We start from the raw sequence: 17,626 nt of genomic DNA, 5'->3' as shown, positions 1-17,626 counted from the left end.
CAGTTGCATCACCTCTACAGACACACACACACACACTCTCTCAAATATTGTTAGGAAAATTAACTTTTTGTTGGTTTCATTTGTTTACCTGCATTAACCAGTAAACTAGGTTTTGCCTGTTTTCTGAAATTTTCCCTTCTTGCCCTTTAGTCCTTCTTACATGGCATTCCCTACTTTGACTGGCCTCTAAATTTAATAATCCATTTCTTGCACCAGGTGTTCTTCTACTTAGGTTCACAGTTGCATACTAGGCTAACAACCACCAGGGCCTTTATAAGCCTAGCCATGCAATCCAACCCAATTGTGTCCCTACGTACCATAGGCATTTATTAGGACAAGATGTTAGAAGTCTCTAGAGGTTATGGGGGGGTTGTTAGTTTGGGCATTACTAGCTGCTTCTATCAGAGAATTGGGGACCAGACCCAGGGTGAATTTTCAACCTCCCATACATTTATCAAGGTTACGCTTAAATGGGTTTAGGGATGGACTCTGCTTCGCATGGACATGGAGCCTGTTCCAGATCATGGGGATCCTATGAGAGACATTATCTGTCTTATCACAAACCAAATTAAAATCCTTGGATCTAGCAGTTCTGATGCTGTTCATTTTGCAGATGTGCAAAAGGTCCATCAGCACTAGATCCGAGGATGTATTGTATGCCAAGAACAGACTGCCTCTCAATAACCTACAGAAGGCAGAGTACAGAGATAGGGTTTTAACGCTGTCCATATAGGACAATGTGCTTATACCCTGGATTCTCCTGGTAAGAAACTTTTGTGGACATTCTAACTGTTGCATATGTTAGGTCAAGTACATGGTTATGGAGCATTATACTCGATGGGTCTGATAACACACTAATGTCACTATGGCTTCCTTGGACCTGAATTCCATGCCCTTACTTATAAGTTGAGCAACATGGAATAATTTTCTTACTATCTTGGCCACATAGGTTCATAGGTAGGTACTAGGCTATCTGCCCGAGGGCATTTATAAGCCTAGCCAAAGTGTGTCGGCTTTCGCCGCCCCATTGATTAATTAACTGCTCCTCTGTCAAGCAGAGCCAATGAAGTGATCCCAGGGGTGTATTTTCTGTTACCCATCCACTCATCAAGGTTTCTCTTGAAGAGCGTTAGTGAGGGGCTCTGCCTGATGTAATTTGGAATTTTGTTCCAAAGCATGGGGAAGTCTCTGTGGCAGGAATCTATCCCTCCAGCATGTTCTATTTATTGTTGTGGCGAGGTTTAGCTCACTAGAACGCGTGGCTCACAGTGACTTGGATTTCTTTAGGTGGAGCATGTCCATCAATTCTGAGTTGGACATGGCTTTGTAAGTCAGGCAGAGATCACCTCTGAGTAAGCGATATACCACTGAGTACAGCCGGAGTTTCTTCAGTCAGGCTGCATGGGACATATGTTTGAGGCGAGTAATCCTCTTGGTGAGGTACTTTTGTGACCTTTCCAGCTGTTGCAAGTGTCTTGTGAGGTACATCCCAAATGGGGCATTGTACTTTATGATGGGTCTAATGAGTGGCGAGTAGAGGGGGTACTATAACCTCTTTATTTCTAGTTGAGAACCCTTTAGTAATCAGATGGGCCACATAGACTGATTTCCTAACTACTGTGACAATATGATTGTTAAAGGAGAGATTACTATCTACCTGGGTCCCCAGACCTCTTATTACATCTTCTGTATTAAGGGGGCTGCCACCTATGTGGTAATTCGTGGGTGTTTTGTTTTTCCCAAACGGGATGACTATGCATTTTTTTGGCATTTAGCTTAAGGCCATGACTTTAAGACAAGGTATCCGTCTCAGTAAGGCCCTTTTGGAGGATGTCCATGTCAGCCGGAGAGTCAATTATGGCTCCCAGTTTGCAGTCATCGGCGAACTTCATTAGCCATAGTCCTCCTGTGTTTGCTTGTACTTCTGAGAAGTATATGCCGAACAGTAGGGGTCCCAGGACCGAGCCTTGCAGGACACCACTTGTGACTGGTTTAGAGTCGGACCTGGAGCCTGCTACTCTTACCATGCGAGTTCTGTCTGTAAGCCAGTTGGCAACCCATCTTGTGATGTAGGGGTTTATGTTCAGGCTGGTGAGTTTTTCTGTAATACCCAAGTAGGGAATGGTGTCAAAAGCCTTGGCGAGGTCAAGGTAGGCTGTGTGAACCACCCTTCCCTCATCTATGGCCTTGGTGACTGTCTCGAAGAAGTCAACCAAGTTTAGTAGGCATGATCTGCCCTTAACAAAGCCGAACTGGGTTGGGTCAAGTGTTTGGAGGTTCCCAATGTCTTTGTTAATGAGTTCCATGATGACGCACTCCATAGCCTTGCAGACCAGGCTAGTCAGGCTTACGGGGTGATAGTTACCAGGGTCAGTTGTGGCCCCTCCTTTGTGGAGAGGAATAACCATTGCTGTGCACCATTCTATGGGCAGGTAGCCTGTGGAGAGGCTGAGGTTGAACAGTGTGTTTAGGTGGGGGGTTAGTTCATTCTGTAGTTCGTGCAAGACTTAGCCTGGGACACCAACTGGTCCCACTGACGCTGTGTTTTTGGCTTTTGAAAGGGCTGTTTTCACCTGTGCGTCTGTGATTTTTAGAACACTACACTTTTCCGGTATTGTTGTGGGCCCTTTTGGAGGTGAGAGGGAGGTGAAGTTTGCACTGACTCTATCTGCCAGGATGTTGGCAATATATGTAGGTTCAGTATATTTTATGCTATTTTGCACTAGTTCAGTGCATATCTGCGAGTTGCCACTTAGATTAACATAGCTAAAGAAGGCTTTGTGGTTATCTTTTGAATCCTTGGCTATGTTCCTTTCGAAGTTAGCCTTGGATGATTTCATGAGGGACCTTAGTTTCTTACTGATACTGATCAGGGATGACTTTCCATTTTGGGATTTGCTTTTTTTCTGAACTAGTTTCCTCCTCCTTTTGTATAGCCTGTTTATTGCAGGGGTCCACCAAACTGGTTTCCTTCTCGTACAGGAGTGAGTCTTGGTTTTGCTAGGGATGGCACGATCCATGCATCCTTGTAGGTGTTCATAGAGTGCATTTGTAAAGGTTTCTGCTTCTTGGGCAGCATTATCCTTTAGTGTGGGGGCTGTGAAACTTACCACCTCTGTCTTAAGTAAGGTGAAGTTTGCTTTAGAAATGTTTTTTACTGTGGTTTCCTTAGCTGGGGGCAGTGGTGGGGTGTGGACATCCAGAGTGATTAGTTTATGGTCTGATCTAACCAGTGACGGGTTGACCTCTGGTGTGGAGCACCTGTCGCCCATGTTGGAGATGACCAGGTCCCAATATGTTTTCACCTCTGGTAGGGGACTTTACCAGCTGATCCAGGGTGTTTGAGTTGATGAATTCCAGGAAGCGCTGGGCCTGGGAATTTATACTCGAGTAGTTTTCCCAGTGAATGGTAGGGTAACTGAAATCGCCCAATATCAGGGTGTTCGGTAGGACCTTCATGTTTTCCATTGTCTCCAGAAAGGTGTAGTGGTGGCCCTGGGTCATGGAGGGTGATGTGTAGCAGGCCACAATTTGCATTGCAGATTTGCCCAAAGTTAGTTGCACATGGATGATCTCAGAGGTATCATGCTGCGCCACTAACCTGGTGGTGTAGGTATCCTTGATGAATATGGATACACTCCCTCCTTTTGTGTTTCTGTACGTGTTCTGTGGCCAAAACGTGTGGTATGAGTTGTAGCACAGTAGTGCTGGGGTGCTCCTTGGAGCCTTGAACCAGGTTTCAGTTACTGAACAGATGTCGACGTTCTCCATACTGAGGAGTGCTTCGAACACGTGTATTTTGAGATTTAAACTCCTGGCGTTGAGTAGCATAACCCTCAGTTTTTTGTTAATTGTGCTGTTTATGGAGGTGGGTTTGACTTTTGAGCCTTGCCTAAAGAAGGCACTACGGGGGCATCAAGAGCCTTGGCCAGTATTCGAAAGCCTAGGGGTGACAGGTGCAAGCCATCTCTTGCGAAGCAACGTGGCTTGTCGAGCTTGTCATCCCAGGCTGACAAGACACTGGATCCCCTTTGAATGACACCAGAAGCTTAGCCAATTGTTGAAATTGATCATTTTTTCTTTATACTGAGGTATCATTCTTGGTGAGGGCAGGATGTTACGCAGGGTCAGGGTCATACCACCCAGGGCTGCATGATAAGAGAGCTCTTCCATGTCTCTTTTCATGTAGTCCAGGGAGGTATGTCTCAGGTCATTCACACCAACATGAACAATGACAGAATCATATTTGTACTTGTTCTGGAGTGACCCGAGTGCTTATGTTATGTGGTGGATTCTGACTCCCGACAGGCAGCTAACAGTAACCTTCTGCTTGTCCAGCCTAGTGAGTGGGACGTCAGTGTGCCTGACTATAGAGTCACCTATTACTACTGTGTTAGGTATGTTATTTCGCCTTAAGGGCTGTGATTGTGCGGCACACTGATTTTGTGTTTTATGTGTTGTCTGGTTTGTGACGGGAAGTGCAGGTTGTTTGGGTGTCTGCTTTGGAGGTCTCTGATGCTTTTGCAGGTTTTTATTTAGAGCCTCCGAGTAAGAGTTTGTGTATTTATGTGTATTTTTTGCCAGTGCTGTTTTAGTAGGTCTGTGTGCGGCTGGAGGTGTGCTGAAAATGTTAACCTTCTCCTCTTGACTGTCTGTTCCAGTCTTGGGTGGAGACAGCTTAGCTTCCAGTTTGGCTGTATAATTGCATCTCTTGCATATGTTAGTGTTTTGTGGTAGGAGGAGAGGGTTGTCTGTGTACATGAGGCAGTTGTAACATTGCCTCAGGATACCCAGATTCACCAGCTGGACTGGAGAGTGCACCTGAAGTTGTCCTTTGGTCAAGCCTGAATAGTAGGGTGAGCTGCTTAGTCGCTTGGTTGGTGAGGGGTGAATAAAGAGCCTTGCCCTGCTGGGCAATCAGTGTCAGGGTATATTAGTGCTTGCTATTAGGTCTGAGCAAGTGCTGGGCTGTAAGATGCTTTTTGAGTGCTTAGGTTGAGAGTTAGACTAGTTTCAAGGGAAAAACTGAAAAGGAGACTTAGTGGAGCCGGGAATAATTTAACCATAGCTAACTGACACTGCCCGGTGTGCAAAACCGTGCAAACATGGTTTTTATAGTAGGGAAATAGAAATTAGCCCAAAATGGCCAATAAACTACTAACTTCTGGGCTAGAACCACTCTTCCAGGGACAGATAGGTTGCTCAAAGCTCCCCTCTCTCACAGGTGAACAGAGAAACTTCGTTCTATCCAAGTAAGGTATGGGCAACTCAGAAACTAGTACCACAGCCCTGAATTCAGCACTAGCCTGAAAACTGGACTATACTAGCTTAGAAAGGCAGGAAACAAGGATTTTTAAAAGATAAGGCAAAAAACAGTAAAACATGCACTTAAAACAGCTTTAAATGACTACAAATGATCAGAAAAGGCTATCGCACTTTAGTGTTTAGCCTACAATAGTTAAACAAATTGTTTAAACAAAAAACTTTTTAAAAGTGCAGGCAGTCAAATAAGTACAATATGTGAAAAAACAAGCTTTTAAATCACAATAAACACTGGAAAATCTGCATTTAGGTGGAAAACAGATAAGTACAGCAAGAAAGTACAGAAAACTGATACTTAATCACTCCAAAGTCTCTCTTCTAAGCTAGAAGGCTTGTATCAGTTTAAGGCTTTCTAGTGCTACCCAGTATGTTAGTTACAGGAAAGATGGGAAACAAGCGCAGATGTGGTCTTAAACCAGAAAGTTGAAAGACGGACAAACTGTCCAAATGGTCAATAAACTACAATTTCTGGGCCAAGAACCACTCCTCTCCTGGTAGACAGGCTACCTAGTACTTACCACTCCCACTGATAAGCTAGAAGGCTTTCTTCCAACACAGAAAGGTTTGCGGGGCTCAGAAGCTTACCAACAGTCCTGGATACAGCAACTCTGTATCTGGACTAGGCTAATTATAGGAAAGGTGAGAAACAAGCGCAAGTGCAGCTTTTAAACCAGAACATTGAAAAAGATGGAAAAAAAACTGCCCAAACGGCCAATAGCTACAATTTCTGGGCCAAGAACCACTCCTCTTGTGGTAGATAGGCTACCTAATGCTTACCACTCCCACTGATAAGCTAGAAGGCTTCCATCCAACACAGAAAGGCTTGGGGGGGGGCTCAGAAGCTCATAAAGAGTCCTGGATACAGGAAATCTGCACCTGGACTACACTAGTTACAGGAAAGGCGGGGAACAAGTACAAACATAGGCTTTTAAGCAAGCAAGCTGAAAGAGATGGAAAACTGCCCAAACGGCCAAATAAACTAAAATTTCTGGAGCAAAACTCACTCTTCCCGTGGAGGATAGGCTACCTAGTGCTTACCACTCCCAATGATAAGCTAGAAGGCTTTCCTCCAACACAGAAATGCTTGGGGGGCTCAGAAGCTTACTAACAATCCTGGATACAGCAACTCTGTAACCGGACTAGGCTAGTTATAGGAAAGGCGGGAAACAGGCACAAGTGTGGCTTTCAAACCAGAAAGTTGAAAGAGATGGAAAAAACTGCTTAAACAGCCAATAGCTACAATTTCTGGGCCAGGGACCACTCCTCTTGTGGTAGATAGGCCACCCGATGCTTACCACTCCCACTGATAAGCTAGAAGGTTTCTCTCCAACACGGAAAAGGTTGGGGGGCTCAGAAGCTTACAAAGAGTCCTGGATACAGCAAATCTGTACCTGGGAACAAGTGTACACGGAGCCCCCAATAAGTGCTCGCTCACCTTGAGATGACAACTGGAAGAATGCGCCTCTCTCCGTTGTTTATAAAAACTGTTATTGTTTATTTCCAAACAGGAATAAAAACATATATATCCAAAATGTCCACAAATGATGAAACAATTGTTAAGAGCTTTCACCCGTGAACCGGGCTTCTTCAGAACACTATGTAACAGTAAAAGACGCTTTAAATAACTGTTTTGGCGCCAAAAATGGTTTGAAAGCTTAAAGGTACATTGCCCTATTGTTATATCCACTATGAACGTTTACAATAACTTACTAACCAACATGTTGCTATTGTCAAAGTACTATAATAATAAAAAAGCACAACTGAATCTGATCTACAATTCTAAACCTTTTGTGTCTATATTATATACAATTCTATAAAATTACTAAAAAGTGTTTCCTTTGATTGTGGTCCGTATATGTTTCTTACAACCTTCCTATTCTTCTTTGGCCAGCTATACATTATGTCAACTGAAATTCGCTGACCTCATCATTGAAGTAATAAATCAAAAGTGACCGCTACCTAAAAATAGCGTAAAAGTGCACCAATAATTAAAAATAATCACACTTAGTTATAACATATATAAACAACTAAAACCTCGTGTTGATAAGTGCTGATGAACTATGGATGCTAATATATACTACTGAGTTTTAACTACTTCATACTACCTTTGTGATTTCTTAGCAAACCGGGACTGTATCATGATTTACCTTCTCTTACTATTTATACCTATTATAAATGAAACTAAAAAAACAGTGTAAAACTATTTCACTACACTAATGAAAATGTGCTGCTTATCGGATGATGTCTCCCAGTTTTTATGTCCTGTTCCATCACTCTTGTTACTATTACCAATAAGATGTTTATTGATTTGTGCTAACAGATTGTGAAAAACCTGTACTCGGCATGCCCATAAACGTGGTAAACCCACTAATCAAATTCTGCACGCACAAATGGGCCTACAAAGTGTGTGCGTGCATCCTATAGATAACCTATAGTATATAATCAAGGGATGGATCCATGAGTTTGTCAACTAAAATATTAACTATTCGTGTGTAACCCCGCTTCCTGTATATGAGGGAGGCTAATCTTATCATCCTACAAAAACACTTTTCTTTACTAAGATGATAATGGTAAGGAGTGTAGATATAACCATGTGTAGTGTATAATATGTCAGAATGCTGACCTGTAATTAATAAAATATGAAAAAATAGTATGTATATTACGTGTACTAATGTAATAAGATGGGTTTTAAAGAAATGCTGTCATTCAGCCCTGGTGCTGTGGTTGCATCTAAATAGATTTGCCACCATGCTTCCTTAAATATTAAGTGCATCTTGGAGTCTTCTCCGCTGGGATCAAATTTAATAATGTCTATTATTGCAAATTTGAATCCTTTCGTATGGCCCTTAGTTTCTATGTGTCTTGATAAGGCATTAGTGGAATCTTTCTTCTTACTTTTGTATACATGCTCATAAATACGTTTATTTAAACTTCTCTCTGTCTTTCCCACATAGAAACAGGGACATTGATTGCACATCGCTAAGTAAACTACCATCTTAGAGTTGCAATTTCCCTTTAAGAACTTTATCTTAGTTCTCATAATATTTTGCAACTTAGCTTCTTTATCTTCATAAATGTAACTGCATTGGCTGCAACATCCACATTTCATGGTGTCATTTTCATTTAAATTATTTCTCATCCCATCACTTTGTGTGTGATGTTCCAATAACCTTTTTAAATTGTTACCCATCTTATATACTATTCCTGAAGCTCAGAAGCTTACAAAGAGTCCTGGATACAGCAAATCTGTACCTGGACTAGACTAGTAACAGGAAAGGCAGAAAACAAGCGCAAACACAGACCTTTAAATCAGAAGGTTGAAAGAGATGGAAAAGCTTCCCAAACAGCCAATAAACTATCATTTCTGGGCCAGAAACCACTCCCCCTGTGGTAGATAGGTTACCTAGTGCTTACCACTCCAACTGATAAGCCAGAAGGCTTCCCTCCAACCAGGGTTGCCAGATTTCCTACTGGCCAGGTAAGAACAAAGTGAAGACTAAAAAAAGGGTCTTCCACGCTAGGTCTTTAATGCGGAACATCAGAGTTCTGCATTAAACAAAAGTAGCTCTGTGTTTATTTTTTATTTGATTGGCCCAGGCCAATCAAAAATAAATAAACATGGAGCTACTTCTGTTTAATGCAAAACATCGCAGTTCGAAACAAAGCGGAGGCTGTCCGGGATTTAAACCGGTAGTGCGGGACTCGGGATCAGGCTGCTGATCTAAGGACAGTCCCACCCAAATAGGGACGTCTGGCAACCCTGCCTCCAACATAGAAAGGCTTGGAGGACTCAGAAGCTTACCAACAGTCCTGGGTACAGCAGGTCTGTATCTGGACTTGACTAGTTACAGGAAAGGCAGGAAACAAGCTTAGATTTTTTTTTTGTTACAGAAAAGCAGCTAAAACAGCAGTAAATACAATTCAAATTGTAGTGCAGGCCAGCACACCTGAGTGTGTAGCAACACTACGGCAAATACAGTTCAAATAAATGTAATTAAATTAACAAATGACTAAAAAACAAGTGCAGAAGGCAGTAAATTAGAAGGCTACTAACAAGCAGTAATAAGTGCAGAGTAAGAGCGACTGAACAGATAGCACGCAGAAAAGCAACTAAGACAGTTACAGTAAGAGCAGCTGAATATATATATATATATATATATATATATATATATATTTTTTTTTTTTTTTGAGGGAGGGAACAGAGCAGGATTAAGAGGCTACAGGGGTTGTCCTTCCCAAATGCTTTCTTTGTACACAGTAGGAGTGCCTGAAATCAGAATATGATCTCACTGCATTCAGTTGAGTGAGCAAAAGAGATGGGCCCAGAAGGAGTATTCAAATACGAATCTACAAGAGGGGTGGGCAATTTCAAAGCCACCAACATTAACACCCAAACAACAACAGGGAGGGCGAATGGGGAACTAACTGTAGAGAGACAGCCACAACTTCAGTTGAGTTAATATTCAGTGAAAAACACAAATAAATTAAATACAGTTGTTTGTCTTTCGTCTTTTTCCCGGTAAGGGGTCGCCACAGCGGAACTCCAGTCCGCTAATGATTTGCAGTAGATTTTTTTACGAAACACAGAGGTGCCAGCTCGATGCCCAGCCTTCAATGAAGGCATGCCCATTTATGCACGCATGTCTTTCGAACGCTACCCAACCGCGGGGAGGACATGCAGACTCCACACAGAAGGCACTCCCAAGCCAAGCATCGAACGGGAGAACCTCTTGCTGTGAGGTAACAACGCTACTGCCGTACCACCGTGGCACACAAATAAATTAAATACAGTACTATATGCAAAAGAGCAGATAAAAGTGTACTTAAATTCACTTATACGTCCAGCTGATTTCAGGTAGATGTTAGCCGGTCAAAGCTCTGATATTAAGCGGACATAACTCAAAGTGTACGACTTATATAAGGCAAGACAGAATTGTCAGTGATGAGCTGAAACTACCCCCCACTGCTATCAATGGCTACACAGAAATTCTAAAACATACTCTGTAGAGAGACAGCCGCAACTTCAGTTGAGTTAATATTCAGTGAAAAACACAAATAAATAAATTAAATACAGTACTCAAAGGCCAAATTACTGTCCATGTATGCTCCTGGATCCCTGACTACTGGGTCAGCTCTTAGGGGTATCATATTGAAGGAGTACTGCTCCAATCCAGATCCAAGTCTCTATATATATACACACACATATATATATATATATATATACACACACACACACACACATATATATATATATATATATATATATATATATATATATATATGTGTGTGTGTGTGTGTGTATATATATACGTATATATATATATATATATATATATATATATATATATATATAAATACATATAAGAACTTATAACTAGACAAATTTGTGACTGAGCGCATATCACAAGACATGCATGTGCAAGCACGCACACACATTATGCCCTGTGACAAAATATTACCAGCTTTATAACTGTCAGCACCGTGCAGAAGAGCAAAGTCATGTGTTGCAAATTAGCTTCATCCATTTCTCCTGGGTTTGATTCCCTCAGTCTCCATTTGTCTGCTGTGTGAGGCAGTGTTAATAACCATCTAGTGAAAATGGCCTTTAACTCAGCAAATAAATCAATCTGCACAAGGCATGTACGTGTGTGTGTGTGTGTGTGTGTGTGTGTGTGTGTGTGTGTGTGTGTGTGTGTGTTTGTAAGAATAAATAATTTTCATTTCTGACTTTTTTTTTGGAAGTCATGTGTTTTTTCATGTTACTTGAGTCTTAGTAAGACAAGACACTAAAAATGTACCATAAAACTATATTACCAGGATACCACACTGCTGCTCTGTGTCATCAGATAATTCACTTCATCAAGACAGGATCCACTTTTAAGAAATAAAGAAAATAAAGATCAGTGTTTTATATAAAAATCAGTCAGCCAGTTTTACTACAGAGCTTCAAAGTAAAAAAAAAAAAAAAAATGGAAAGAAGGAATACAGTAAGACATGAAAAGGTTGGGCTAACCCTAGTGTAAATTGCACTGGCTACTGTTCTCGGATTTGGACCCTTTGTCTGTTGTAATGCGTGCCCCCCCCTCCCCAAGTTCCCATGAGCACCAACCCTCCCTGGCATCTTGCCCTACTTCTGCATTCACTCCTAGGTGCAAAAGCCCTATAGTCCATTTATTATCAGAGACAAAGGTCAAGTAGTGCAAGAGCTGCAGTAATTCTCTGTGATATGCTATGGGTCCCTTAAGCCCTAACACCATTCCACAATGCACATGCCCACTGAAGAACAAGGGACTACAGTGCAAAGTGTCTGCTGAGGGCACTTGTCCCATTTCACGTCATTGGTCTTCAATCAGTCTTTAGTCCTTAAAATCAGATATTTCCATGGATCTTTGGTCTCCACAAGAAATTTTAAGTAGCGACTAATTCCAACATGTGCCCCTCCCTATTCCCCAAGACAGTGGAGTCAGCAACCACTGCCTTATCACTCCTATCTCCCATTAATCATGTCAAAACTCAAGACAGCTGGGCCACAGTTAAGGTGTTATCCTTCTATGCCCAGGAGTTGGCAGTCCATGTAGATTTTGTTTGGGTGCTCAGCTATCCTCTCACATCCCGAAGACATGCACACAGGAGAAATGACCACCCTCTAAATTGCTTGTAGTTGTCTGTCTGCAGTGTGTGTGTATGTATATTCTGCATTTTTGCAATGGACTGGAGTCTTCTTGAGGATTAGCACGGTCTGTCTTAATGCCTACGAAGTATTGGGACAGGGTCCGACACTCTAGTAACCATGTAGAGAACACAATGGGCATCAGAAAATGAATGAATGAAAAAAGAAGTCATGTCTTACCATAACATTCCATCTGTGTTGTAGATCTTTACTCATTCATTACTGTTAGGACTTCGGTTCCTTCCTTGGAACCGACACGGTCATTTCCAAGCTCGAACCAGCCAAAAACTCTCAGCTAAGACCTACCCATAATGCCCCTCTCATAGTTAATCCAGATTGAGTTTGCCCGCCCCTATACAATACAGATAGTAAGAGAAAAATAATAGGAGGCTCTATCTGAGCAAATACCCTAACCAGGAGTTCTTAAAAGTCCACCAGGAGCCCAGGCAGGGGGGAAGGAGGGCGGGAAGTAATGAAGAAATAAAGATCTACAACACAGATGGAACATTATGGTAAGACATAACTTCCTTATCTGATGTTGCAAATCTTTATTCATTCCTTACTGTTAGGACAGAGTCCCCAGCTACTCGAGTCCTGGGTGGCCCTAAGGAAGGATATTCCTGAGCACCCTAGAACCAAAAGATGCTCATCCCCTGAAGGCCAAATCCAATTTGTAATGAGAGATAAACCGGAGATAACATCCATAGAGGCTCTGGAATGAAAAGCTACAGAAGTAGCCATTGACTAGTAGAATGAGCCTTTATTCTGGAAGGTAAGGATAGCTTATTCTGTTAGTAGATAAAGGTAATGACATTTCTAAGCCAGGAGGATAAAGTCAGTTTGGAGACAGGTTTACCCACTCTAGGTCCTGCAAAGGCCACAAACAATTGATCTGTTTTCCTGAAAGAATTAGTCCTGTCCAAATAACAACAAAGCTGCCGATGCACATCAAGGGTGTGCAAAAGGTACTCCCCTCTGTTAGAATGTTGAGAGAAGAAAACCGGCAGGTCAATAGATTGGTTAATGGAAAATCCAGAAATGACCTTGGGCAAGAAAGAAGGGTCAGTACAAAGGGACACCCTATCCCTGTGGAAGTTTAAGTAAGGTCTCGACACTCAAGGCCTGCAGCTCAGATACTCTTCTCACGGAGGTAAGTGCTACTAGAAGCAGAGTCTTCCATGACAAAAATTTTATATCACATGAATCAAAAGGCTAGAAAGGAAGGCCTGTGAGAAATTGAAGTACCAAGGTCAAGTCCCAGGGTTCTATGGAGGGCATGACAGGAGGTTTAACGTGTAATACTCCTTCCAAAAAGGTATTACACAGGCGGTGTGACATAACCGAAGAATTATCAAATTCATTATGAAAATTGGCGATAGCTGCTAAATGTACAGTGATTGTCGATGCTGAGGTTCCTGCATGTAGAAGAGTCATCAGGTATTGTAGGATCTTTTGAATAAGCATAGAAAAATGATCTAAGTTCTGATCTTTGGCCCAAATAGAGAACCTAGTCCATTTACTAGAATAAACTTTCCTGGTGGAAGGCTTGTGTGAAGCCAGAAGAATTTCACGAACAGGAGATGAGATGTCAAGCAGCCTGGCAATCACTGGAAGTGGAGGAACCAAGCTGTGAGCTTGAAGCTGTGGGGATTGGGATGAATCAGTTCCTGAGGATGAGATAACAGACCTTGGGAATGATCCAGGATCCACGGGCTGTGAATCAGATGAGGCCATAAGAATGGGAACCAGACTTGACGGGGCCAATAAGAGGCAATGAGAATCACTTTACTTCTCAATCTTTGAGCTTTCTGGAGAAATTTCAGGATGAGGGAAAATGGTGGAAAGGCATACAGTACACCTGGGGGCCAATCGTGCGTTGGAGCGTCACTCGGGGGGTCCCCCTGGGGGGGGGGGGTCAGGGCAAAGTAGCTTCTGCATTTGTTGTTTAAGGGGGAGGCAAACAGATCGCAGCAAGGCTTGCCCCAGCAGCAGAAAATCCGATCCGCTATTACAGGATTGAGGGACCACTCGAAGCATCAGGATGTTCCTGCTCAGATTGTCTGCAATAAGGTTGGAACTCCCGGAAATGTGCATTGCTACAAGAAAACGGCTGGAAGCTAACATCCAATGCCAAATCCTCATGGCTTCCCGACACAAGGGGTAAGACCTGGTTCCGACTTGCTTGTTGCTATACCAGACGACTGACATGTTGTCCGACTGAATTGCAATGGTCCCAGAAGGCAGGTATGTATGGAACACTTGCAACGCTAAGAAAACTGCCCTCAATTCCACGACATTTATGTGCAAATTGGCCTCCATGGGGGACCAGGTGCCTTGGATCATCTTTCCCTGGAAATGCCCCCCCCCCACCCTAACAGGGAAGTGTCCATGGTCACTGTGGCCATGGGCTGGGGGAGACACAAGGACAGTCGACACCAAAGATTCGATTGTGACTTCATCCACCATAGCATTTCTTCCTTGCAAAGGTTTGTAAGATGTATCATGTTGTCAAGTGGGTGAGTTAAGATTGACCACTGTGTAGAAAGGAGCCACTGTAGTATTCTCATGTGCAACCTCGCCAGTAGTACTAGAGTAATGGCAGCCGCCATGGAGCCTAAGAGTTGCAGTACAAGGCATGTTGGTACATATGTCTGTTGAAGGAGGGCTTGGATTTGGTGTCTTATTTTCAAAAGCCTGTGAGGAGGGAGGGAAGCTTGACAGGATGTTGTGTCGAAGACTGCTCCAATGAATTCCAGTGTTTTTGTTGGGGACATTTGAGATTTGCCCTTTTTGATTGTAATCCCCAAGCGGACAGTGATGCCTTGAGTGTAAGAGAGGCTGCAGATTAGAAGATTCCTGGTTGGGGCAGTAAGGAGCCAATCGTCTAGATACGGAAACACCTGGAAACCTTGTAGTCGAATATGAGCTACTACAACTGCCATACATTTGGTGAACACTCAGAGGGGGCTGTCAAGAGACCGAATGGCAATGCTCTGAACTGGTACTGACTGGCTCTCAGCCGGAAGCGGAGAAACCATCTTTATGTGGTAATACGCGTCCTGGAGGTCTACAGAGCACATCTAGTTGTCCCTCCCTAGGAAGGGGAGAATGGACAGTACCGTGACAATCCGAAATTTTTGAGGTTTGATAAATTTGTTCAATAGGCTGAGATCCAGGATCGGTCACCAGTCCCCTGTCTTTTTTGGCACTGAAAAGAACCTCGAGTAAAACCCGGATCCTCTCTGTTCTGGTGGGACTGGTTGAATGACTTTTTTTCTTAGCAGCTTTTCTATTTCTAAGGCTGCTAGTTCCCTCTGATTCAGTGGCACATCGGGGATTTGTTTGATAGGTCTGGGAGTTAAATGGAATGGTATCTTGAAGCTTCTGGATATTATTCTCTGCACCCAAACATCAGTAGTAATAAGTTGCCAGGCTGGTAGTGCAGAGAAAAACGACCCCCGACTGCTTCCAGAGGAAAGCAATCTGGCCACTGCTCAGGAGCGCTGGTAGTGTTGGCCAGAGAAGGAATCTCTTGCACCATGGTTACGCGGACCCCCTCTACCCTGAAAGGGGCGTCTTCCAGATGAGTTGCCCCCTCTACCCTAGGGGGATTGCTCACCACAAGTGTCACGAAAAGATCCTTGGGATTTTCTAAACCACATTTTTCCTCCCTTCTGGTTCCTGGAGTAGGACCTCTGGGGGTGGGAAAGCGTATGCCCACAGCAGACAAGGTCTTTCCATCTTTCTCACTTCGTGCTAGTGTCTATCATACTTTGGGACCAAAAAGTGCAGATTCGTCAACAGGCACATTGACGAAGGAAGATTTAAAGGAATCTGCGAAATCACACAACTGCATCCAAGCATTACGTCTCATGACAATACCTGATGCAGCAGCTCGAGCTGCCCCCTCGGTGATGTGAGATATTAAATGCATTGAGGATTTCGAGATAGATTCAATGGTAGCAAGGTGTGAGGTGACAATGTCACGCACCTCATCAGGCAGTACCTCCCGCCAAAGAGGAAGACATTTCAGAGATTAGGTCTCTTTGGAGGCGAGTGAAGTGTGCCAGATAGTTCAGCGACTAAACGGCAAAGGTCGCTGAAGCATAGGTCCGCTTCCCTAGTCTGTTCGTGGCCGGAGACTTCCTGTTCGGAGGATGGACAGTGGAACTATCTTCTGCCAGTTCCCTCTTGGTGGCTGCCGCCACAACCATGGAATCAACCATCAACTGCTTGGACCAGTGGGGCAAGTCCTCAGGTGTGGATAGAATTTTGTCCGGCCTCCGGGGGACAGGTTCTACATTGCCCGGGGCCTTCCAGGGATGCTGTGAGATCAGCTTAACAAGCTTATCTGCAGGTGGGGTCACCCAGGAAGTAGATGGCTGGGCATGGAAAGGCCTGCAAGAACACCGATTCCTAAGAAGAAGGATTAGAGAACTTCCAGTCTCCTCGCTGTTTGAAGATTTCAAGAATGTCTCTGAATGAGAAGTCATCTGGAGTAGACCGTGAGGACCCTTATTCCTCATCACAATCGGTGTCTTCAGTGATAGATTCCTCAGGGGAATCAAGGTTTTTCCTCTTGCACCGTTTCTTCCGGGGTGCCTCCCCAGTGGAATCTTCTGAGGAGGACTCCGGAGAAAGAGTACCCTTCAAAGGGAGGCCTTGCAGCTTCCGTGCCCAGGATCCCGAAGTAGAGGGTTGGGACAGCTGCATGCTGGGGAGGGGGGGGTTCTGATGTCGATGATATTGATGCTGAATGCAAGCCTGCAGAGGCAAGAACCCTCTCCATCACCTGGAAAGCAGGCCCACCCAAGGAGGGATGAGAGCCTGGAACCAAGGACAACCTCTGAACCGGGGTCACACCCCGCCCTGAGGAGCCCACCTCCAGGTGAGGAGCTCTGAGAGGACTGGAAGCCATCGGAGCCGTGGACATAGACTACACCAGTGAAAAAATAGGCGCCGGGCTAGGTACCAAGGTGCCGATAGTCCAAACACTGCTCCGAGAGTGCACAGGCTCCAACACAGCTGATGCAGCAAGGGTGGTCGGTGCCAACAAGGAAAAATCCGCAGTCGAAGCAGAGACAGTATGCACCGGGGTGGACATCGGTACCGAGATCTCCGGGCCTTGATAGAGGCTGGAGGATAAACAGGAGAATATGCTGTAAAGGATTCCGAGCTAAAGGGGACAGAAGGTCTAGCTGGAGTGGGCAATCATCTAGCTGCCAGAAGCTGGTCCACAAACCGCACTACATCTAGTTCAGAAAGGCTCCTAGTGGATCTAAAGGAGGTTGCTGAAGAATAATCAGGTCTTTCAAGAAAGGGGCAAAAGCGATGCCCCAAAAAAGGGTCGTATGTTAGAGAGTATCTGGTTCTTGGGAGATATTCGACTTTAGGAGCAGAGGTCATAATCTGTGGAGCCGAAGAAGCTATAGGCACAGTGGCCGGGGATGGTACCAAAGCAGGTATAGTCGTGGAAGCCAATGTAGGAACCAAGGACGGCACTGAAACTGGTGATGCCGAGGCTGGAACCGAAATAGGAGTCAACAACAGAGACGGCACTGAGGGAGAAGACACGGGGCCTGGTGCTGAAGAGGTCTGTGCTGAGGGCGCTGGAGAAGCATGGAGCTGACTCGG

At 44.0% G+C, this 17,626-nt stretch overlaps 1 protein-coding gene across 1 annotated transcript in view; it reads right to left on the bottom strand.

The window, feature by feature from the left end:
- The window catches only part of LOC122802737 (periodic tryptophan protein 2 homolog), a 723,301-nt gene that overhangs the window by 537,456 nt on the left and 168,219 nt on the right, over positions 1-17,626 (bottom strand). The gene's annotated exons all lie outside the window — the stretch shown is intronic.

This window comes from Protopterus annectens, chromosome 5.part0 (assembly GCF_019279795.1).
Source record: "Protopterus annectens isolate FY-2018-M chromosome 5.part0, PAN1.0, whole genome shotgun sequence".
Classification (NCBI taxonomy): Eukaryota; Metazoa; Chordata; order Ceratodontiformes; family Protopteridae; genus Protopterus; species Protopterus annectens.
Note: the sequence above shows the minus strand (reverse complement) of the source record. Positions and strands in the feature narration are given on the sequence as shown.